This window comes from Balaenoptera physalus (genome assembly GCF_965194825.1).
Source record: "Balaenoptera physalus genome assembly, chromosome: 9".
Classification (NCBI taxonomy): domain Eukaryota; kingdom Metazoa; phylum Chordata; class Mammalia; order Artiodactyla; family Balaenopteridae; genus Balaenoptera; species Balaenoptera physalus.
Genome location: NC_138888.1, coordinates 25,445,395 through 25,469,745, shown reverse-complemented (window position 1 = coordinate 25,469,745; position 24,351 = coordinate 25,445,395). Strand labels below are relative to the sequence as shown.

General features: G+C 38.6%; 1 protein-coding gene across 9 annotated transcripts in view; it reads right to left on the bottom strand.

The window, feature by feature from the left end:
- Nucleotides 1–24,351, bottom strand: part of NHSL1 (NHS like 1) — a 233,874-nt gene that overhangs the window by 197,065 nt on the left and 12,458 nt on the right. The window lies entirely within an intron of this gene.

The window sequence follows — 24,351 nt, the reverse complement described above, 5'->3', positions numbered from 1 at the left end:
ACTAGCTATGGGTAGACTACATTCTTAACCCCCTTCTCATTCATCCAGCTACCACCATAGACACTTTATTTTTCTTTAAAAAGAGACACTTTTCTAGCCCCTCTTGCAAGCTATCTAGGGCTAGCCAAGTAACCCAGTTCTGGTCAACAAGACAAACAGAGAAGTCTTCTGAGGGGCCACGGGCAAGGTTTTTCTAGGAAAGAAAAAAACATTTCTTAGAAGAAGGAAGAAAACATAAGATAGATTGTTCTCTCTAGCTGCCTGGCCTCTAGCCCACCCCACAGTATCCTGCCTTTACACAGTTCTGTAAAGAGAGAATGTCTAAAGCAGCAGTTTTCTAGAATTATTGCCTCTGAATTGCTAAGAACAAAAAGGCAATATAATATCCCTAATCACAGAGCTGAAAAAGGACTTATACCAAGAATATATAAAGAACTTCTACCACTCAATAATCAAAAGACAAACAACCCAACAAAAATAGGAAGAAGGCTTGGACAGGCTCTCTCCTAAAAGACACATACACACGGCCAATAAAGTAGATGAAAAGGTAGTCAATCTCAAGGAAGTGAACATTCAAACTACAATGAGATATATCTTCATACATAATAAAAAGGTTAAATTAAAAAGAATGACAACAGCAGGGATGGTAGCAGCTAGAATTCTCATACATTCCAACCACTTTGGAAAAATTTGTGGTAGTTTCTTATAACGTTTAGCATTTACCAATCCTTTGACCAGCGAATCCCACTCATAGGTATTTACTCAAGAGAAACGAAACTGTGTTCACCCAAAGACTTATATACAAATATGCACAGCAACTTTATTCATAATAGTCCAGAACTGGAAATAATCCAAATGTCCATCAACAGGAGAATGGATAAGCAAACTTAGGTATGTTCAAACACTGGGGTACTACTCAGCAATAAAAAGGAATGAGCACTGGCATGTGCAACAGCATGGCTGAATCTCAAAGATATTACATTTCGTGAAAGAGGCCAATTCTACAAAGAATGTATATTTCTCCTCAGGATATAAGACTAAAATGAGCAGTTAGTACCTTACAAAGTACATTCTCTAATGTTTTACTAGTTTAGGCATGAAATTTTTTTCTAAAAAATCACTGAAGGGCTTCCCTGGTGGCGCAGTGGTTGAGAGTCTGCCTGCTAGTGCAGGGGACACGGGTTCGAGCCCTGGTCTGGGAAGATCCCACATGCCGCGGAGCAACTGGGCCCGTGAGCCACAGTTACTGAGCCTGCACGTCTGGAGCCTGTGCTCCGCAACAAGAGAGGCCGCAATAGTGAGAGGCCCGCGCACCGCGATGAAGAGTGGCCCCTGCTTGCCGCAACTACAGAAAGCCCTCGCATGAAATGAAGACCCAACACAGCTAAAAATAAATAAATAAATAAATAAATAAATAAATAAATAAATAAAGTAGCTATTAATTTAAAACAAAACAAAACAAAAAAGAGTGGTGTACATAGCCCTTTGTGGTAGACCTGTTGCCTGTCTTTAAAAAAAAAATCACTGAAATCAGTCAGAAAGAGACATTTTAAAGGAGTGTAGAACTTGAATACACCCTTACAACATGGGCTTGACTTGAGGTACAGAAGATGAGGAAGAACAACATGAGCAGAAAGAATGGGACACGCGAAAAGCCGTAAGTAAGGAACGGAGACGAAACAGATAAGGTTGTGCGTAGTCTCCACTCATTGATTTAGGAATCATGGAAAGTTAAACTGAATAAGGAAGTAAGAGGGTTGCAGATTATAGCGAACCATGAAGTTTAGGCAAAGAACTTCGGACGTGGTAACAAAGAGCCAATGTAAATGTTTTAAGAAAATAAAAGAAGGGATATGGCGATGCTTTAGGAAATTTATTCTAGCAGCAGTGTAGAGTGTAAAAGAGAAGTGGGGGGAGAGGAGAAGAGGGAGTAATTAGTGGGGAGATCCAAAAGGGGGCCAAACACAAGGAGATAAAGGTTGTGGGCCTGCAAGGGAAAAATAATGAAGAGGAAACTCAAGGGTTCAAAGAAGGACACTATAATTAAAGGGTAGTCATTCTCAAGTATTTTACTCTAAGATTCTTTTAAATACTGGATCTGCTTCATAAACGTACTCATCAAACACTTAAGTGGTTATTTTCAAAAGGCTGACAAGCAGGGTAAGGATAGGTAAGCTTAACACATTAGGTAGAAGACAAGTCAGAGATGAAAGCAAATCAAGCCGAAATAGCTAATAAGTGAGATGCTGGGTTTTTAAAAATTAACAGCAGCTACCATTTATTGAGTCTACTGTATGTCAAGCACTAAACTAGGTATTCTGCAGACATCATCTTCATTCTTCTCAATTCTGAAGGTAACATCAGTTCTATATTTTATAAATGGGACAATTGAGTCTCACAGAATCAATTAACCTGAATGAGGGCACATCTTTAAAAGTGGTAGGGCCAATATTCAAACCCATACTCATTTACATATGTTTAAAAACACATGTATGTAAGGTGGAGATGTGCCTATATTAGCACCTAATCAGCCCCTGGCACAAAGTAGGCCCTAAACAATATCAAAATTAAAAAAGATAAAATCAAAATTATGGTATAATTAGGTACCACTTTAACAGAATCACTTATACTTTTAATAAGAGATAAAACTTATTTTTCAAGTTTATATGTATTCGTCGTTTAAAAAAGGAGATCAGAACAAGAAGGCAGCAAAAAATTTCTCGAAAACTTATTTTCATATTGTAATATTCAATAAGAAGCAATATCTTCCAAAGTGTCAGGTAATCAGTTTAAAAATCCATCTGGACTGAAAAGCTGAAAATGTGTAACACACAAAACAATGTTTTTAAAAGGGAGACACAGGCATTGCTGTGTTATTATTACTGTTATTAATTCAAAATCTGATTTTGATTTTGAGGAATAGAGACTGAGATAAGGAAATAAGATGGCAGAGAAAACGAAGATGAAACAAAAGATAATTACTTTTTAAATAAAAAACTAAAAAACTGACGTGTTTTCTATATAAGTATATAAATATTAAAATTCATCTTCTAGATTTAACTAATATCTGCAGAGTACTTACTATGTATAGACACAGATTTAAGGAATTTTACATACTTCAACTCCTTTCATTCTAATTATCTGATTTATATGGTCTCTAACCTTGGATACAAGGTCAATGACCCTAAACATCTAAAAGGCCTCTGGGGCCTGATCAGGAATTCTAGAACAACAGTTACCTGTCACTAAGGTACTGTATGATTTACATAGGGCCTCAAAACCATAAAGGAGAAATGTTTGAAGATCGTATCGTATAATGTGGTTCTATTCTAGTAATTTCTCTTTTTAGTCTTATTTTATTTGCTGATAGGATAATATAATGCTCATTTCCAATAAGGTTCACAAATGCTAGCAATGATCTAGCAATCTGGACCAAGTTTAACCATCAAAGCATTCCTCAGAAGCAGCAGGCAGCCTGTACCCTGCTCGGGCCCTTTCCCACCCCTCTCCTTCCTCCCTTACCCTTCCTTCTGCCAGGAAGCCTCTCCTGCCCCGCATCTTCCTGACTCACTCCCTCACCTCCTCCAGCTTTGCTTAAAAGTCACCTTAAAGAGGCTTGTTCGGCTTATTTAAAATTATAACCCATTCTCTCTCCTTGATTTCCACTACCCTGCTTTACTGTTTCCATAGCACTCATCACCTTACAACCTGCTATAATATCTCCTTTTTGCCGTTATTGTCATTGTTTGTCTGCTCCCGTACTACAGGGCAGACTTCCCCAGAGCAGGGATCTTGGTCTTTTTGTTCACCATGACACCTCAAGAATTTAAGAGGTATCTGGCATAAAATAAGTGCTCGATATATATAACTTAATTTTTTAAAAAATGAATGAAACAGAGTATGATATATTCTGAGCAAAAAGGTAAACCTAAAACCAAAACGTCTTTATATTCTTTCAGGTAGGGGGAAATGTTAAATACAAGCAGTTAACAGAGAATCCTAGTAAAGTTCCCAAGAAACTAAAGTTTCCCTCTTGTCATGTAATTATAGGGATACAAAAGCCTTTCCAATGCATCTTTCTTCCTCAAGCACCTTCCAACTCAGTAATTCCAGAAACATCGAAACATTCTTAACATTCCACATAAATCCCTTGTTACACAGGGTTTCAGCAGGGAATTATAAGAAAATCAACCACGCCAATATTTTTAACCCCTAACTCCAAATGATATTTTGTAAGCATCAGAAACTGTATATTGAAAAGACTCAGCATATTATAGATACTTGAATTAAAAATAATTATCAATGCTTTAACAGAATTGGGGTAGAAAAAAATCAGTGACTATCCACTGAGGAAGAAGTAGGAAAATGTGACATAATCCCTCAACATAACCTGCCAATCTGGTATTCTTAGCCTATTGCCTAGACCAGTAACTCCTGGGAGGAAAAAAAAAGTTGACTAAAAAGCTAAATTCATTAATTAAAAAAATAATTTGAGTGTAGAGTTAGAAATGTTAAGATCTGTCCTAGGTTCTGGATTTTACAGTCTTGAGCAAATACGACATGATGCCACCTTTGTGAAGCTTACAATTTTGAGAGAAAATGTTTCTCTATAAAATTACTTTTACACAATCACACAGATTAATGCCAGGAGCGAGGGAACACTGGTGTATTCAAATGTACACTGCTGGAGCCCATTAAGAATTTTAATTAAAATGGAGCATACTACATCGGGAAGAAAAAAATTATGAAACAGGAGAGGCTTTGATGTGAATGTTGTCCTTCTTGTGTCAAAACAGTGATTCCCGGCTTTAGAAAATATCTGTGATGAAAGAATCAGACCTTGGCTCGTCATCTGTATCCACTAGGGAGCAGCATTTAAGTGTCAGCCTCTCTTTTTTGTACTAATCACTCAAGAAGAGTGAGTCACCAAAGGACCAGCACTGGTTACCAAAATGAATATATTTTGTTCTGTAGTTTCCTGTCCCAGGGGCAAAAATATGAAACAAAACAAAACAAAACAAAATGGAGCAACGTACAGCACAAAATATTCAACTCAAGGCGTCATGCCAAGAAAACAACAGAAAGTTTTACACTTGAGCCAAAGGCTTCTTGGTTTCTTTTAAAAATTTAAATCGTGACAATTATCTTGATGTTTCTTGATGAATCAAATCTGTCCACGGAACAAAAGCTTGCTCGGGAGTTTTGTGTACTCTGTGGAATAATTATTTCCTAAGCTTATTCACTTTTTTAAGAAAGCAGCTTACAGACAGATTTAGAAGCTAGTGTGCTTGAGCGAAAACATTTGTAATCAGTCAACCTACAGAGGTATTTAGTTTGAAACATCAATTGAAAAGAAAAGGATTCTGAGAGGAAAAGGAACTTAACGCATCCCATCAAAAAAAATAATATTTTTAATGTTCTTACTTACATATCTCTTCCAACTTTGCAGTCTAAATTGCTGCCAAAATTTTCAAAGTCATCACTACTTTATAGAGCTTGTATTTAATAACACCACTGAGTGACAGTCGAATCTCTCCAATGGCTATTTTATTCTTTCCCTTTTGATGTAACTATATTAGTAAATAGCACATAGTACATTGATAAATCTATTTTAATAGCTGATAAGCAATAACTTATATTTTACTCTTCTAGCATGTAAATACAAATTATTGCTAAGTAGCTATTAAAATGCATTTTTCAATCTCAGGGTGTTTTCATTTATCTACTGCTGCACAGCAAACTACCCTAAAACCTAGCAGCTTAAAGAAACAATTGTTTTATTTGCTGGCGATGCTGCAATCTAGGCTGGGCTCAGCTGGGCAAGTCTTCTCTTCAGCTCATTTTGTCAGTCATCACAGGAGGCTGCATTGAGCCAGCAGGGACCAGCTAGGAAACTGGAAGGGCCAGGCCCCTCTCTTTCCAGTAGTCGGAGGGCCTCTCTCCATTCATATGCCCTCTTCCTTACGGTCACTGGACTTCTTAGATGTAAGTAGTGGGACTTCTTAAAGCTTAGGTCTGGAATTTACACAGCGTGACTTCTGCTGATTCTGTCAGCTAACGTCTCAGACCAAAACCACATTCAGAGGGAAGGGCCACACCATGGTGTAAATCCTGGTAGGAGTTGTTTATTGCACTCCCCAATGTAACAGACCATCAGGGCAATTTACAGTCCACCTTCCAAACTTACACAGTATTTCTTTGGGTTAGTACCATGGAAGAGGAAAGAATTTTTTTAAAAAAAGCTTTCAGGCAAAATAATTGAAAGAGAGGTACTAGATGAGTGTGGTAGAGGGGGTGGAAGGTAAGATGAATATAATCAACCACAAAATAGCAAAACTGAACAAATTTGGTGTAAAAACTGTACCTTGATATATTCTGGGTTTTTTTAAGTCATTAAACTGGTTTACTGGTAAATTAAGAAGGAGTTGCATATAGAAGCTTCTGTAGCCATTATTTATTACGTATCACATAATCCTCAAGGAGCTGAACAAAGAGAATGACACACCAGGTTATTACAGGAAAGTGTACTCACTACACCCTCATCGGCAATTAGGATGACAGTCAGGCTACCAAGCAGAGTGAGTGGGGAGGCAACAGCAAGAAGTGGCTCAACCTTTATATCCAGAACTCCTCACAGACCACGACAGCCTGCAAGGGATGTGGGTTCTGTAAGCTTCTTCTGGCCCCTCACTGGGAAGGCACTAGAGATAGCCTCATTCAATAGACCATTTCTATGCAATAGCTTTACTTCCTCAAGTCAAAGAAGCCATTCTGAAACGTGAAACTCTACGGATCTTCCAATCATTAAACCTAAATATGATATAGATCTTTATTTCCTTCTATAAAGCCACTGAGAGAAAACATGGAATTCTATTTCTGAAAGGTTTTGTGTGGGTCTTGTTTAATTAGAGCAAGTTAGATCTGTTTGTAACACGATTGTTTTAAATTGCCTCATATTTTGAGCACATGCAACAAAACTTGTCTGTTAAGCCTACACGTGCCAACGAACTTAACGTAATACTTAATATTTTCAAAGAAAAAAAAACTGTATAAATTACAACTGACTTTTATTGGCATTTCTTTATTCTTTCATCAAGCCAACTGGTCAAATTATCATTTACATCATTTTAAATTATGACGCAGGTTACGAAATAGAAGGGTTAAAGTAGAAACAATGAAACATTAACACTCACTCACATCACCTAAACCTTGTCTTCTCTTTCTTGATGCTGCAGCTTCTTTAGATGAAAGGTAAATGGAAAGGAGTGATTTTCAAGGAGGAGGAAGAACAATAACATGGTTCTGTAAGATAACTATAAATCCATCTCAAGAATCTTCTAACTAACAAAGTCCCATAAGACGCTTCACAGGAATCTCAGTCATTATAATCACCACTGACAAAGTACTTACTCAAGCAAACTTTCTGTTAAGTCAGTAGGAGATGCTGCTCCAAAATCACACTAGGTGTCAGATGCCTTGGTACCACTGAGCAAAAACTGAGATGGACAGAGAAATGCATGTTCTGCTCCTGCGATGCCATCGCATAGACAGGATTAGACTGAATAAGAATATGTATAAAATTATTTTCTGAAAGTAACATTGTAAATCAACTATCCTTCAAAAAAGAAGCGTGCTTACCAATAAATAAATAAAATAAAATAAAATAATTTGAAACCTTTTGAGGGGTTAAAAGATTTTACCTAAATTTAAAGTAACACAATTAAGTCTACTCAATGTCAACACTGCCTCTCCACGCTTCATATGAACAAGAGAGAACGTTAGTACCCAATAATATCATGCGGTGGCTGATGGTCCTTACAGAACTTACACTTCCATCTTCTTTGGTTTGTGAAATAAGATTTCTTATCTAGTGTTTATATTTTCCAAAAATGTATCAGCAATACCTCATAAAATGTGAAAGAAATTAATTTATGACTGTACCACAGAACTTTAAACACACCAGTTTTCTAACGTCACTATTTACAAATCCAGAAAATAAGATTATAAGTTTCCACTCATAGCATTTTTCATGAAGATGCAATTTTATTGAATAAGAATACTTCAAGTAAGAACATTAAAACTGGTAGAGGCAAAGTGAATGAAAGATATAAGCACTTGGGAAACATACAGCACAGCACAAAATAGTCATCATCATTACTGCTCTGCAAATGATGGAAAACACCCAACTATAAAAGGGAAGAAACACGAAAGTGTGGGTAGAATTTCTAACAGAAAGGCTATCATTTACCCATATGTCTCACACTTTAGAAATAGGAACAGCTGCCAGGTAATTAAATACACCCACATGCAGTGTCCCATTGCTTTTTTTTTTTTTTTAATTTTAATTACCCCCTTTTATTATAATCACCAACACGTAATTTTCTAAGCAACGCATTTAAGATCAGCACTGGAACTGAGGGAAGCAAAACAGTCAAAATTAGTTCAAGCCACCGCTCTTGGATGATCAGTGGCACATGTGCTGCTCACAGGGCAAAACTGTTGAGTGTCAAGATTTCCCCTGCATATTCTTGCCTGCGTAGCAGCGCAGCTACTGCAGAGTAAAGGGCAGGGACCGCACTGGAGCGCAGATAAATTACATTGCTCAGTGAAATTAAGTTTAGCATGGTGTAACTCATCATTTCTTCTTCTTGCACCCAAGCCAATTTGGCTTTCCACACCCATTATATCTCCAAGTCCAATTAGGTGACATGCCTATCTTTAAGCATTTAAGCCCCTCTGAAAGCCTTAGTCTTTAACCTTTTATAAGTATTGATACTATTGGAAATTTATTTTTTAATGCCACAAACAAGTATGAAAACTTCTTCTTCGGTTAGGACAGAAACAAATTGTGTTCTGAATAAATTTTTAAAGCTAAGATTCTCCTTACCAGAAATCCTCAACCCAGCGATATTTTACATCACAGTATAGCACTCAGACATATTAAAGTGGCATATATACATGTATTTAGGCACAGACATATTCAAAACACACACTAAAATACACATTCAATAAGTTTCATGAAACATGCCTTACCTTTACTATATATGAGACCCTCCAAGATTTTCTATTCTATTTCTTTTTTTATACTGCTCATGAGCCCTAATTTGGTTTTAACAACCCACTAACTGGGTAGCAACCAGATTTTGGAAAACACAGCTCCCTCTACACAAATACCAATTCATAGCTCTTCATAAAAATCACTCCAGTCAGTATTGGTATGACACTCCCAGCAGATGAGACAAAAAAGACACTCCAAAGAGGTGACTGATTGGTGAACAGGGCTGTTTCTGAAACATGAATGAAACAGGCAGCGGGATATTCAGAGCAGATGAACACTGACTGCACTTCTCTAAAAGCAAATCAGTTGCTTATCACCATATTGAAAGGACTCTGTAACAGGAGTTTGGACAGGAAAATGGAAACTTAAACACAACTTTATTTTTTCTCATTATGTAGGCAAACGTTTTAACTGATGATATCTCATGTTGAAAAGGATGTGGGAGAATGTGCGTGCTGTTATTAGGACTGTAATTTTGTACAGCGGTTTGGGAGAGCGATTGGGAGCATACAAGTAAACTTTAAACACGCATACCCTCTGGACCCAGCAGTTCTTCTAGTAATTTGTGCTAGGCTCTTACAGATGCACAGACACGTGTGTGTGTGTGTGTGTGTGTGTGTGTGTGTGTGTATGTTTAAATACACTGACCATCAGGGAGGGAATATTTATGGTATAATCACATTTTTTAATTACATAAAGAAATGTGAAAAACACAAGGTATTTCCATGTCACTGTTTCTCCACGGGATGCTACGGGCAGCCTGACCAGGATACTTTGTCGTAAAAAGGCCCCACATATTTAAAAATACTCCCTAGGGGAGGGTGGCACCATATTTGATTGAGAAAACCACTATTCCATGTGTACTGTGGAGAAAAGAATCAAAAAAAGATGCTACGAGAAAAAAAACAAAGCAAGATGCAGAACCACACATATCGAGTCCGACTGTAACTATGTGAAAATAAATCAGCCACACTGGTGTGCGTGCATGTGAATGCAGTCAATGTGGGTACCTGTGAAGGGATGTACACATCCTGCCCTATGAGCCCCGATATTGTTCGATTTTAAAAAGAAAAGGCATTTCTTTCTGTATTTGTGGTTTAGTTTCATTAGGTTAACAATATTTTATTTGGGGAAACTAAACTTCATAATATATTTAGACACCTTCAGTGGCTCCTTTCAGAACTAGGATTGAGTAGAGCCTAGGAAAGACCCATAAAGCTGGGAAGGAAAGAGAATAAGAGGAATGAACACGCTTCTAATGACATGCTTGAGTCATGAAAGTCCTTTTCCTTTCCTATTAAAGTGACAAGATCCTTCTTTACTATGTTAATTAAACATACATAAAAAGACAATTAAAACGTGGAAACTGAACAACAACATTACTCGACTTTTAAGTCCACGTTGTTGCTCTCTTCCCACAATACGCGTTAAAATATGACCTCTAACCTCCACATCCAGCTTGTATTTCATGTTCCCTTTTACTGCGGTCAGCAGCTGGTCCCCCGGCTGCCCCACCAGACCGGAAGCTCTGTGAGGCCAGAGGCCACATCCCATCCATTGGTCACTCTCCACTCTCCCTTGAAAAGCTGCTGCTCAGTAAGAGGCAGTTGAATGATGATTTTTTTTTTTTAATCTGTGAAACAAATACCTAACTTGGCATGAGTTTTACCCAGTTTATAGTTTCGAGATAAGTCAGGGGAAAACAGATCATATTCAACAGCAACAGCTGAACACAAAATTACAACCCGTCTTTTCTTCCTCCTATAAAGAATACTAACTTTTTTGCAATTTAGTAACTTTGAAACTAAAAGAATAAGCAAAGCCACATGATGTACTATCGTCTTATGTGAGCGATTATCAAAAGGATTACATCCAAATAAACTCAGTAGAATAATAATAGCATTATGTGGCACACACTGCAGTGCCAATCCAGGACCCGTTCTCCCCTCTTTCTTACTAATCCAACATCAACTACTTTCCAGGGCAGCCAGGTGCCCAGATGAAAACACAGGACCCCCTTGCAGCTGGTGGTGGACATACACGGTTCTTGCCAATGTGATGTAGGTGGAAGTCACCAGAGATTACCTCCCCCAAAAACTCTAAGGAGGAACCCCCATGACCAAGATGGGTCCCCCAAAATAGGAAAAGCCTGGTCCTTAACAATGTTGGTGAGCAGCTGTGTGACCCTGGACTGCCTACCCGCCCGACCTTCTGTTACCTGAGAAAAATAAATGTCTGTTTACCCCAGTGCAGGGGTTTTCGGTTGCAGCCAAAAACATTCCAAGTGATATATTATCTATGGGGGTGGAAATTAGCAACACACTCAGCGCTGAATCCTGTTGCTGAGACAATAAGAGGATCTAGGATAATGTGGGGGAATGGAAGCTCTGATCTAGGGGATAAAACCATATATAAACGAGGAGAGAGCAAAGCTGCTAATGCACATTGTGATGATACACACGGGCACACTAGTGATCTGTTTCTACCACTCACCCCTAAGTAGAATCGACATTCTACTTCCAGACTGGTACACACTGAGGCTTCCCCTCTTTTGGCAACTTCTTTCAGAGCTGAAAACTTTCTGGATCACATCAGTAGCACATCCTAATTATCCAGCTAAGAAAACATTATTGAGAAACCTGACACAGGTTCTCAACACCACAAATTGTCTTAAGAGGACAACCCTGGGCTTCCCTGGTGGCGCAGTGGTTAAGAATCCGCCTGCCAATGCAGGGGACACGGGTTGGAGCCCTGGTCGGCGAAGATCCCACATCCCAACTAAGCCCGTGCGCCACAACTACTGAGCCTGCGCTCTAGAGCCCGCGGGCCACAACTACTGAGCCTGCAGGCCACAACTACTGAGCCCGTGTGCTACAACTACTGAAGTCTGCGTGCCTAGAGCTCGTGCTCTGCAACAAGAGAAACTACCGCAATGAGAAGCCTGCGCACCGCAACGAAGAGTAGACCCCGCTTGCCACAACTAGAGAAAGCCTGCGCACAGCAACGGAGACCCAACGCAGCCAAAAATAAATAAAATAAATTAAAAAAAAAAAAAAAAAGTGAAGACAACCCTGAGGAAAACTTTGTGTCCTTACATACCATGTTTTAATTACCCATTTCCACATTTATCAGCTGCAATAATCAATTCTCATTTATAGAGGATTTCAGCCTGACTTACTGTTGCCTCAATCTGTACGTATTGTCCTCCGTCCCGTAAACACACACACACACACAAACACACAAACACACACACACACATACTCCTCTCTCTCTCTCTCTCTTACTCACAGATGCTATTCTACTATTTGAACTGGATTCCTCGCTGACCATACTCATGCATAACTGGGCAATCACTCTCACTAAAGAGCCACTCTGAGAAATCTGCATGGATCAAGGTGCCTGAAAAAAATCAACACAGGTTTTGTTCTGTCAGAAGCCCAGAGTTCATAGAATTGAGGTTACTGGGTTTTTTTTACTTACATTTTAATTATCTATTCTGTAATTTTTACAAGAAATTCATATACATTTTCAGAAAAGTTTTATAAGCCAATTATCAGAGGCCTTCAATGACATTAGAAACTCAGAGCCAAAGACTCTTCCTCATAAAGAGGTTAAAAAAATCATTCCACCCAACGAGGGCCAATACCCATGAATTTTAGGTCCTGGCATAACGTCAGGACTAACACCAACATTTAATTTTTTAAAGTAATATAAATTATCAAGTATGAGAAAATTTAGATTTCATTCCTCATATTCATATTGTAAAAAGGTTTATCTTTTATTACATTTGGTAACAGCAGTAGAGAAACACCAAGGCTGATCTACCCTGTCTCTAGAACGAATGTCTTCCATTTCTGCGTAGAAGTTGGAAGTTGCTAAAATGTCCCTGAACTATCTGGAAAATGAACTAAATCTAGGTAATGAAAAAGTCTATAAATAATTCCAATGAGAAAACAATTGCAAAAAAGGAATTTTAAAATATATATGGAAATGTTAAAAAAAATTTCTGAACATATCATTTAAGAAAGAGTATCTGATAAAGAAAGTATAAGGCTACCTTGGCAACAATCTTTTGCTATCTACAATTATCTCCTAAAACAGAAGCCTCTAGCTATCACTGAGCTGCGGTCTGTACAAGTCTTTTAAACTTTAAATTGTAATTAAAAGAAATTCAAGTTAATTTGACAAAATTTACTCTCATGACAAGAGGATTTCATGGGGCTAGCAGGAAGGAGAACTTTGAAAATGTTTCATTTCTTTTATAGTTACAGTTGTACCCTTGTTCTCCCACACATACTAAGTCTACAGCTGTACTCGAAGCAAGACAGGGCTGGAGTAGGTAGTCAACAATTACACATACGGACAAAGGGCAAGAGAATAGGGAAGTAGCTTGAGATACTTGCACTAATTCTTAACTTTTATCTTACAAAATCACTCTCATACTTCTCCTGCTAGTGAAAGTATAAATAAATTTAAGACACTTCTGAATGGCAGCTGTGAAGGAGAGTATTTCTCTACAACCGAAGAAAAGCCAAGATAATCCTGGGCATCTCCTACCAAACTATGGATCTGGAGTTAAGAGAATGATGCTCTAACATCTAATGATTGACTCATTGAAGATTTAAGAGCCTGAGAATTACAAAAACACACACTATTAAAAATCCTTCGTGACATTTTTACTTATTACGTTAACTGAATATAACCTTGAGTCAGGCAAGTACATAGCGAGTTAATTAAGAGAGGGAGAGCTACTTTTCCCTGCCACACCCTTTCTAAAATACATAACTTGGGGCTTCCCTGGTGGCGCAGTGGTTAAGAATCCGCCTGCCAATGCAGGGGACACGTGTTCGAGCCCTGGTCCGGGAAGATCCCACGTGCTGCGGGGCAACTAAGCCCTCCAGCTACAACTACTGAAGCCCTAGAGCCCGTGCTCCGCAACAAGAGAAGCCACCGCAATGAGAAGCCCGCGCACCGCAACAGAGTAGCCCCCGCTCGCCACAACTAGAGAAAAGCCCGCGTGCAGCAACGAAGACCCAATGCAGCCAAAAATAAATAAATAAATTTATAAAATACATAACTTGTATGATATCCTTCTTTCACATAATACCTCACATTTTTCTTATTCCTTTCCTGATGCAAAATACTGTATCTTTTGTTAAACATCCACATGACTGAAGACTCTGGAGCCCAGGGGTTTTTACCTGGCAGATTTAACTCCAACTAGCAGTGGTAACCACACCTACGTAATTCCCCTTCTGCGACAGCACGCTCAGGAGCAGCACTATGTTTTTATATCATTTGTCTATTAATCCATTTCCTCTACCTCTTAATTAGGCTGTGCTGGAACATCTAAGACTTCAATTAGCTATAACTTGAGGCTGAGCACAGAAGATTTCACTGATGTGTGTCTTAGTACTTCCGTTTGAATACTGAACGAATCGAATGCATAAACCTGATTACACAGAAATGTTTTTTAAAAAAGTACTCCTTCCTTGAACTCTGGGAAAGAAACATACAGGACTCTGACCACAGACACAGAAAGGCAGATTTATTCAGTTCCACATACCCCCTTAATTTATAGATACCATGGGAACTACTTTAAATTTATCCATATATTTTCAAAATTCCAAAAATTGTTCAATGATCTTTAATCAAAAAATAAAAATGGTTAAACAGGAGAAAATTTAAATTTCATTTCTCATATTTCAGATTTACCTTTTATTACATTTGTTAACTGCAGTAAACAGAGACAAGAAATACCAGGACTGATCTCATGAAACCATGTCTCAGTTAAGTTTCTAGAATGTCCTGCGCTTCATGGAGAAAGAACTAAATCTAAGTAGGAAAAAGAGTCTTGAATAATTTCAATGAGAAAACAAATTTATTCCTAGAATAAAACTGTTTTTCAAAAAATTGATCTTAGAATAAATGACAGTCCTTTATGTTAAATGAATGTAGCTTTATGAACAACAACAAAAACAGAAATAACTACCATAGCTTTCACAGATTTTTTTTCCATTCTAAAAGATTTCTGGATTATCATGAGGTAACAAGTGTAGTTTAATTGTAATCCGTGAGAAAAACTCAATTTGAGGCTACAACAGTTACTCTTTTAACATTTCTTACCAGAGACGCATTAAGATACTAACTGAGATGCTGTGATCCTGGTCCTTGGGAAACCATTATTTTTAACTGATAGTTGTATCATTGGTAATTGTTTGGGTTTTTATGACAATATAACATGATTTGATGTGCTATACTCCATCCCCCCCAGGATTGGGGTTGGCGATAGTCCTTTGGTCTTACATACTGTATTATGGTTCCTTTAAAGAAGATTCATAGTCACTTGACTTGCCTCCTCCCATCTTTTTTGCATTTTAAACAAACAAGTGAGTCACTCACAAATGCTGCAAGACTGGCTACTCATATTTTGGATGCTTGAGCATTTTGTTCAAACAAGCATGGATATATGATGACTATTAATTTATCCCGGTAGAATTACTAATAGGCTTAACAAGTTGAACAAGATCTTATGCAGAATATTCAAAACTTAAGAAAAAGGAACCCGTCCTAGAAGGGGTAAAAAAAAAAACTGCAATCGGTCAGTCACATACCTGTACGTGTTGCAAGAACGCCTTTCATGGACCTCTCCTACACCACTGGAATTAATATATATTGGTAAAACATTTCTGGAGGGCACTTAGGTAACATGTAGAAAAAACCTCCATTAAAAATAAAGCTGGCTGGGCTTCCCTGGTGGCGCAGTGGTTGAGAGTCTGCCTGCCGATGCAGGGGAAACGGGTTCGAGCCCTGGTCTGGGAAGATCCCACATGCCGCGGAGCAACTGGGCCCATGAGCCACAACTACTGAGCCTGCGCGTCTGGAGCCTGTGCTCCGCAACAAGAGAGGCCGCGATAGTGAGAGGCCCGCGCACAGCGATGAAGAGTGGCCCCCACTTGCCGCAACTAGAGAAAGCCCTTGCACAGAAACGAAGACCCAACACAGCAAAAATAAATAAATAAATAAATTTATAAAAAAGAAAAAGGTGGACTGCTAGGGACTTTGGGACGGTGATGAGGGATGAGTTTAAAAAAAAAAATTAAAAAAATAAAAAAATAAATAAAGCTGGCTGGGCTTCCCTGGTGGCGCAGTGGTTGAGAATCTGCCTGCCAATGCAGGGGACACAGGTTCGAGCCCCGTTCTGGGAAGATCCCACATGCCGCGGAGCAACTAGGCCCGTGAGCCACAGTTACTGAGCCTGCGCGTCTGGAGCCTGTGCTCCGCAACAAGAGAGGCCGCGATAGTGAGAGGCCCTCGCACCGCGATGAAGAGTGGCCCCTGCTTGCCGCAACTGGAGAAAGCCCTCGCACAGAAACGAAGACCCAACACAGCCATAAATAAATAAATAAATAAAATTTAAAAAAAAAAAAAAAAAGCTGGCTACCAGTGACCCAGAGATTTTACTTCTAAAAATTCATTCTTAGTTAATAATAGTTAGGTGTAGAAAGATATATGTGCAAATATATGCACTGAGCCCCTGTTTAAAATAGAAAGGAAGAAGAACAAGGAGGAGGAGGAGGAGAAGGAGAAGGAGAAGAAGAAGAAGGGGAGGGGGGAAGAGGGGGAGGGGAGAGAGTAAATGTCCAATAATAAGGGGATTGATTAAGTAATATATATTCCCTGTAATGGAATACTACACAGGTATTAAAAATTATGTATAGTTAATAACAGCTAAGGGTGTCATGACATGTTTACTTGAAAAAAAGCAATTAATAAAACAGCATATACAATATGCTATCATTGCATATGTCTGAGTATATTAAAAATTCTAGGTCGATCTATACAAAAAACGTTCATTTTTTTTGTGGGTGATGAGATTACAAGCATTTCTTTTTCTTTCCCGATGCTTCTATGTTTCCTTGAAAATGTCTCTAAGAAATATTTTAAAGTCTACCTTTATCTGGCCATGACTGGTGAAGTCATATCTGAGTAAATATTTGACAAATTGAAAAACAAATACTGATTAGATAATGGTTCGCTGTGGTATCCAAATGACCATAATACATTTCACACCTGCCATCCAATATAAGACTGTGATCCAGAAGATGATGCCGATGTGCTTGCCAGCCTCTCTGGTTCTGTTTGGTCACACTTATCTTCCGTTTTAGTATGTCTCCTTTCAAGTTCCTTCTAGTATCAGTCAGTGATAAACTCTTTCACTCAATAGACTCATAGTGACAAATTCTTATGTGCCCACTAGGCTGGCTACCCAAGCTACACAAGCTAGTAGGAGCAAGTCGTAAGTTTTAAGAAGCTTGCAGTTTCATCTGGGGAAACAGGCACACACGCGAACAATTACAATAACATAATGCCCAAGAGGGGCGCACACAAGGTACTCAGTGAGCAAGAACAGAATCGGAGACTGCCTGAGAAGTGGAGAATTTAAACTGTCTGTCAAAAGACTCAAAAATCCAGGATGCCACTAAATGCTAAAGAATAAGCTCAATAAATAGAAAATATTTACAACTTGACTCTAGCCATGTTAGAGTGTATGTGTGTATGTGCAGGTATGTATGTTGTGTGTGTGTGCATGTGTGTGTGTGTCCACCCATCTCTCTAGAGAGAGACATTTATTTTAAGGAATCGGTTCATGCAGTTGCGAGGGCAGGCAAGTCTGAAATCTGCAGGGAGGCCAGAGAGCCGGGGAAGACCCGACGTTACAGTCTGGAAGCAGAACTGCCTCTTCCCCGGAGGACCTCAGTCTTTGTATCTTAAGAGCTTCAACTGATAGGATGAGATCCTCCCGACACATTATGGAGGGAAACCAGCTGTACTCAAAGTCTACTGATTTCAGTGTTCATCACACTTGAAAAATACCTCCACAGCGGCACCTCGACTGGTGTTTGACCAAACATCTGGGCACCACAGCCTAGTCAAGTTGACACAGAAAATTAACCATCATGAACGCCAAGTCAGAAGAGTGGAATAAGAAACAGATACGACGAAATAAGCAGTTCTTTGGCCCTTCATCTTCATGTTGTCGACTTTCCATCTTCCCTTTTCTCTCCCCTAAATTCAGTGTTCGTTTCTCAGTCCTTGTGTCTGCTGCCCTGGATGTGAGGGGAGGAGGGCTTTCAGAAACCCTTGGCTTCTGCACCACGCCACAACAGACAGCGACTTAGCTTCCTAACAATGCAGAATCGAATTCTTGCATTGCTTTACTTCTGTGGCTTCAACTATCACCTCCACACAGATTAAACCCAAAATCCATTTCAAAAGAACTCACGTTGCCAACTATTACTCTGCTGAACATCCCTCTGCAGCTTAAACCCTACAAGTCAAAAAGCTAACAAGACTGCCCAACAAAACCAGTTCCTCCTTCCTGACTTTACCTCGACTGTAGCTGCATCAACATGCTACAGGTCACCCGCTCTCCACACCTGTTCGGCAGGCTTGTCCTTTGCCCCTTCCCACCGATGCCTAACACAGTGCCCAGCGCGGCATACCACACGGGTAGCTGAATGAATACACCGGTGTTGCACCCAGTCAGGTGTCATTCTGGTAAATTCTATTCTAAAATATTGTCTCCTTTCTTTTTCTATTATCATTACACAAACACAAGCCAGACCACTTTAACTTCATCCTCACTTGTTTTTAAACTCCTGTCTCAGGTTTCTATTTCATCTCGTACATTACAACACTTAATCTCCTTAATTAAAGGCATAATCCTATCACCCCTCTATTCAAATACCATTAATTTCCCTATTGCCCATTGAAATCAGCACCTTGTTTTTCTACCTAGTGACCAAGTCCCTCCCAATGTGAGCTCCAGGTTCTCTCTGCAGTTATTCCACTACTGCATTCAGTCATGAGTTTAATAAATACACGGTGTCTAGCTGGGGATGAATCGATCTGTAAAACAGTGCCAGCTCTCAATGCACTTTATCTGCAAGGACACACACAGTAAAGAAGGAACACGACATCAGGTGCAGCTGCTCTAAGATGGGTAGGTACAGGGTGCCGTGAGAACGCAGGAGAGTGGAGAGGCACAGAGGGATGGGGAACAGCACACAACATAGCTCAAATGCCACCTCCTAGCAAGAGTCAGTAGATTTAGTCAGATTGACAAACTGTAGGAAAGGCCATGCAGTCAAAAACAGCAGCAGTTATCATTCGGGGGGTGAAAGTCAACAATGAATCAGAGTACATTTATTTAACTAAAGATTCAGGAAAATCATCTATTATAACTAAACACAATTCAAATGGCACATCAAGTATCATGTCTGATTATAAAGTAAGGAGATGAATTAATAAACACACACACACACACCCCTAGGAACTGCGATATCCAGACAAATATCATCTTTTGAATTAATGATCTTGAGACATTTATTCCAGGAATAACTCTGGAAACTCTTACTCTATGTCAAAATGTTCAATACCTGAAGAGCTTGAACACACACCTTATCACCAGATTTCTTGCCATAAATTTGCCAAAAATGAAATCCATGCTCTTCAAAGGACAGCTTCACAGATATTATCAATACTGCTACACAATGAGGTGGGTACAAGGATTTTCACTGCATCGTGGCTTGAAATGATAAAAATTGAAAAAAGAACCCAAAAGTCTATCCACAGGAGGATGACGAAACAATGTGATGGGAGCTGTGAGGGCAGACACCAAAATGCTGACTGTGATTAACTCTGCAGAGGGGAGTGGCACCAGTGAGTGTGGGGAATAAAATCCTGTAGCACTGGCACCTTTTCAATGAGAATTTAGTCATACAACTAATACACAAGCACAAACCAAAAATATAAATGTGTTAACAGATTCCAGATTCAATTTTTTAAAAATTCGACGTTTTTAGCAACAGCAACAACACTGGATGAAACACATACTCTCTCAAAATGACTACTATGGAAAGAATACTTTCACTGAAATGTATAGAATAATATTTTTATCAGGTTTTTTTTAGACACCAAATTGCATCTATTTGCAGCCATTAGCGTTCCAGAGCCGTGTTCCATGGGAAAACTGGTGTCAACATCCCTTTAAAGATGGCAATTCCTTAGCCAAGGCAAAGAACTAGAAGTGCAACTCCAGACAGAACGCTAAAAGCAGGAACAGGCAAGCGGAGTCCCGTTTTCTGAACTTAATTAATAGCACAAGCATAACAAGAAAAACCAAAGCGGAATTTTAAAATGCCTATTCCTGGGCTGTTTCAGAGTTCAAAGTCCAATCACAGTTTACAACAGCAACTCTTTAATTGAAAGCTTTCTGTAGGACAGTAAAAGGTATATTCTACCATATAACAATGTCCTTCTTCCTGAAATTAAATAATATTTCTGTCTACAACTGGTCAATAGGAGGTAAAAGGAAGGAGAGAATCAAAAAAACAATGAAGCAACTTCTGGCATTGTTTAAAAAAAAAAAAAAAAAAGACTGAAATACTGGAAAACTTCAACACCAAGAATTGCTTTCTAGTCTACATCAAAATTTGGATTTTCATGTTTTGTCATCATGTGAGATAATGCAAAAATCATCTAAGTGAAGCCTGTGTTTTGCTGTATATAAAAATTTAAGGAGGATAGCATAACCATCACTCAACACAACACAATTTCTCCTGGAAAGAACCAAATGGAAATGCATATACTTGAGACATTATTCTAAAGAACAGGGAAAGAAGAGGAGGATAAAATGTCAATGTTTGGTCAACGACAATGTTTTCAATTCTCTTCTAGAATTTCATTCTCTCACCAAATCCCAAGTAAGTCAAAACGCAAAGCATCTAACAGAAAGAATTTCAGACCCTTTAATTGCCTGTTCAAAGGAATGTATCTTTATTTTGTTCATTATCTTCTCCACTTTCATATCCTTTCCATACTCTCATGAACATGAATTTAGAAAGGCAAATATCAAATGAACAACCGGAAAATATCCATGATGTTCAAATCCTTCTGTTATACACCACCTGCCAAGAGTAGTTGCATCTTAGGGAACAGGACTATGAAAAAAGTTCATTACTTAGTGGAATTCTGTAATTGTAACAGCTAATATTTCACTCTTCCTATGAAATCAGAAAGACATTCTAATACATGTTACACGCTGTGTGAAAACCTTAGAATCACTGAGAAAGAACTCTTACAATGGACACATATGCCAAGTGTTAACCAGCATGGACAGTCTCAACTTTAAACAAGACTCCAAGGAAAATATAACTCCTCTTTAAAACCCAAAGCAGAGAAATGCCAGCTGCATTCAGTGACCAAAGTCATACTATATAATTTCTGAAATCACTAGAAATTCTTACCCTATTTGTCCATTCTACCTGATGTCAGTTCATAGCATCCCAATGTAAGAAGTTCCTTAGGAATTTTAAGAAAAACAAACAAAAAATCCTCTTTCTTTATTCTGGATTCTAGAGATCATGTAATCTCATTCACCTACATTTCAAATGATAAAACTGTAGCCTAGAGAGGTGATATAACTTGCCGAAGTGTCATAGTGTCAAGCATTAGAAGGTAAAATCCTCAAAATTCCAACACTCTTCCAATGTCACCCACAGATACTGTTTCTGGATCTCTGTCTGAATATCCATGAATGCGTGTAAAAGAATCTTAAGCAGCATAAGGCAGCTCCCATTCTTGTGGAATTAGTATTTCTGTTGGACTTTTAGAGATAGATAACATGAAAGGCAAGCCATTTTCTAACTTTTATTATTAAGTAGAAAAGAGAGACATTTGGAAAGAAAGGGATTTTTAACTTAGCTCAGAAATACAGGTACCATTTTAGATACATAGAGAGGAAAGGCAGATGGTTCTAGGATAGAATACGACCCACGTCCATAGGTTTTTTCACACGAGCCAATCCCCGCTGCTCATTTCCATGGCCATGAAGCCAGCTCGTCATCAAAGGAAGCATGAAATGAATCACCATAAATCCTCTACAGCCACAGGGAAAAGTCAAAGCAAGTAGTTTAACAGACCCTTAGCAGTTACATCCTTGAATGCTAAGGACAATACATTACCCTTAAAGGTGCTGCAATAACTATGTATCAGCCAATGAAGAATTTTATCACTGCCTCCGCCTTATGATTTTCTTTCCCCTTCATAGTTATTCCTCTGACCACCCACCACTCAACAATAAGATTTAAAAAGTAAAGCATTTAATTATTATCTGTGACCCAGGAAAATGAAAACCCACAGTATACTAACAGGATACTTCAGCTCTGTCTAGATCTGCAATACCATCTGAAAGATGATGGTTTATTTCTAATATAAAATGGTTACAGCAAAAACATCTGAACAAAAGCGACATTACAGGTAATTCAGAATCCTTTCCAATTCTTCCTGAAACAGATACTCACCATGGCTCAACTTAAACTACTACATATGACTCTCAAAACATGAAATATATTCCTTTTCAAGGACTGTCAAAACTGTACATTTCCTAATTATGCTAAATACTAGATTCTGGCTATTCATACGTTTTCAATGAGAAAGCCTGAGAAATAGGCAAAGTGGTTTCCCAAGGGAGAAAATATTTCACTAGAAAAAAAAATTATTGTTATTTGGTCTTGTCCCATCAATATAAACAGACATTTATGTAGCTAAGATTTAAGTGGCTAGAACAATTTCTAAGACTCAGCATTTTTTACCTCTTCTCTTTCTCCCTTCATTTTTATAGCTACAAAGGAAACTGTCAAGATTCATTTCTGGCTACAGAGATGGGGAAGCCCAGTTCCGTATAACACAATCGTTGCACAGTTCTAAAAGCTCTTCGTCGAGTTTTTTTCAAAGTTCAAGTTAAAAAACAGAAGTTCATTTTCACTTTGGAAATCAAACTTGAAAGAAAAATGTGACCTCCCAGAATTTAGTTCCTTCCAAGGAACTCCCTCAAGGACATAAATTGTTAAGACATGGCCACTTGGGGGAAACATTTTCAAGTCTTGTTTGACAGGCGAAGCTACATGGGACTTGACAGGAGTAATTTTTTTTAACAAGCTCAAGTCTGTCTTTTCTTTACATGTTCAAGATGATTTAAAAACATGTACTTTACCAAAAGCTTGCTGGATTCTATAAACAATTCAGATCCTTTTCCAGAGAATGCTGAGTGGAAGTGGAAAGGATCTTTAATGCTTTACATATTGTTTATTTAAAAAACACACACACACAACCTTCGAACAGAAATCAAATGTAAATGCATGCTCATATAAAACAGGTAAGTAAAAGCAAAAAAATAATGATTATAATAAGTGGGTTTTAAAAACTGATAAAACTGCTGACCCTCATCCATTTAAACCCTCCTAGAAAAAGAGGCACTATGAGCAGCTGCCTATTACAAACACTCAGCTTGAAATGCTCTGCATACAGTTGCCAATTGCCCCACGTGAACCTGCAAGGCTGCCGGTGGCTTCGCCTTCCCCGACCCGGCCTGGACCTCTCAACTGTAATGAGTGCCCACAGCCAAGATCCTGCTAAATAAGCACAAGACCTAAAACATGCTCAGTCGCATACACCTATGCACCCTGGAAACCACCCTACCCTCTGCTTCCAAAGCTTTATAACTCACACATCCTGCTATCACAAAACCATAAAGTCTACCTTCCCTCCCCTCCAAAACGGAATTTGGAGGCCTGATTCAAATCATTCATGCTATAGATGAAGCCAGTGTCACACAGCTTAGGGAAAGGGTTCAGAGGACAGAAGAATGTGATCTTGTATCCTGGTTGCCATTTATAATCCATTTTCCCACAGCAAATTCTCATGTGATGATTAGACCCTGTGGCACTGTAGGTCTGGGTATCTATATTTCAGGTTGAACAGGCTTTTCGGGGGTTGCCCTGTGTCCTGAGCCTGGTCATGCTTTGGAAACATGGTTTGTAAGAGGAAATGTATTACAAGTTCAAAACAACTTACAAATTAACTTTTGTAACTTGATAGGTTTCTAAATTACAGATTATGTGTGTAATAAAACCAACTCATTGGAACTCAACAAACCAAAACCCCTAACTAACTTCATTTTATCTGATTGATCCCAGTTTGAAAAGTGGAAAATGACATCAAAACTCATATCAAAATGTAACCAAAACACTATTTTTAGAGAACACGCTGAATAAATTTAATCCAATATTCTAGACCTTCAGAACTGAATTATCATGATATCCAAAACAATGATCCTAAAGTCCCACAATCAACCCAATTATCAAACCTAATTATCAGCTATCTAGAAAACTCAATCAACCAGAACACAATTAACCAGAACACTCATCAGGAAACTACACTATTAGGGT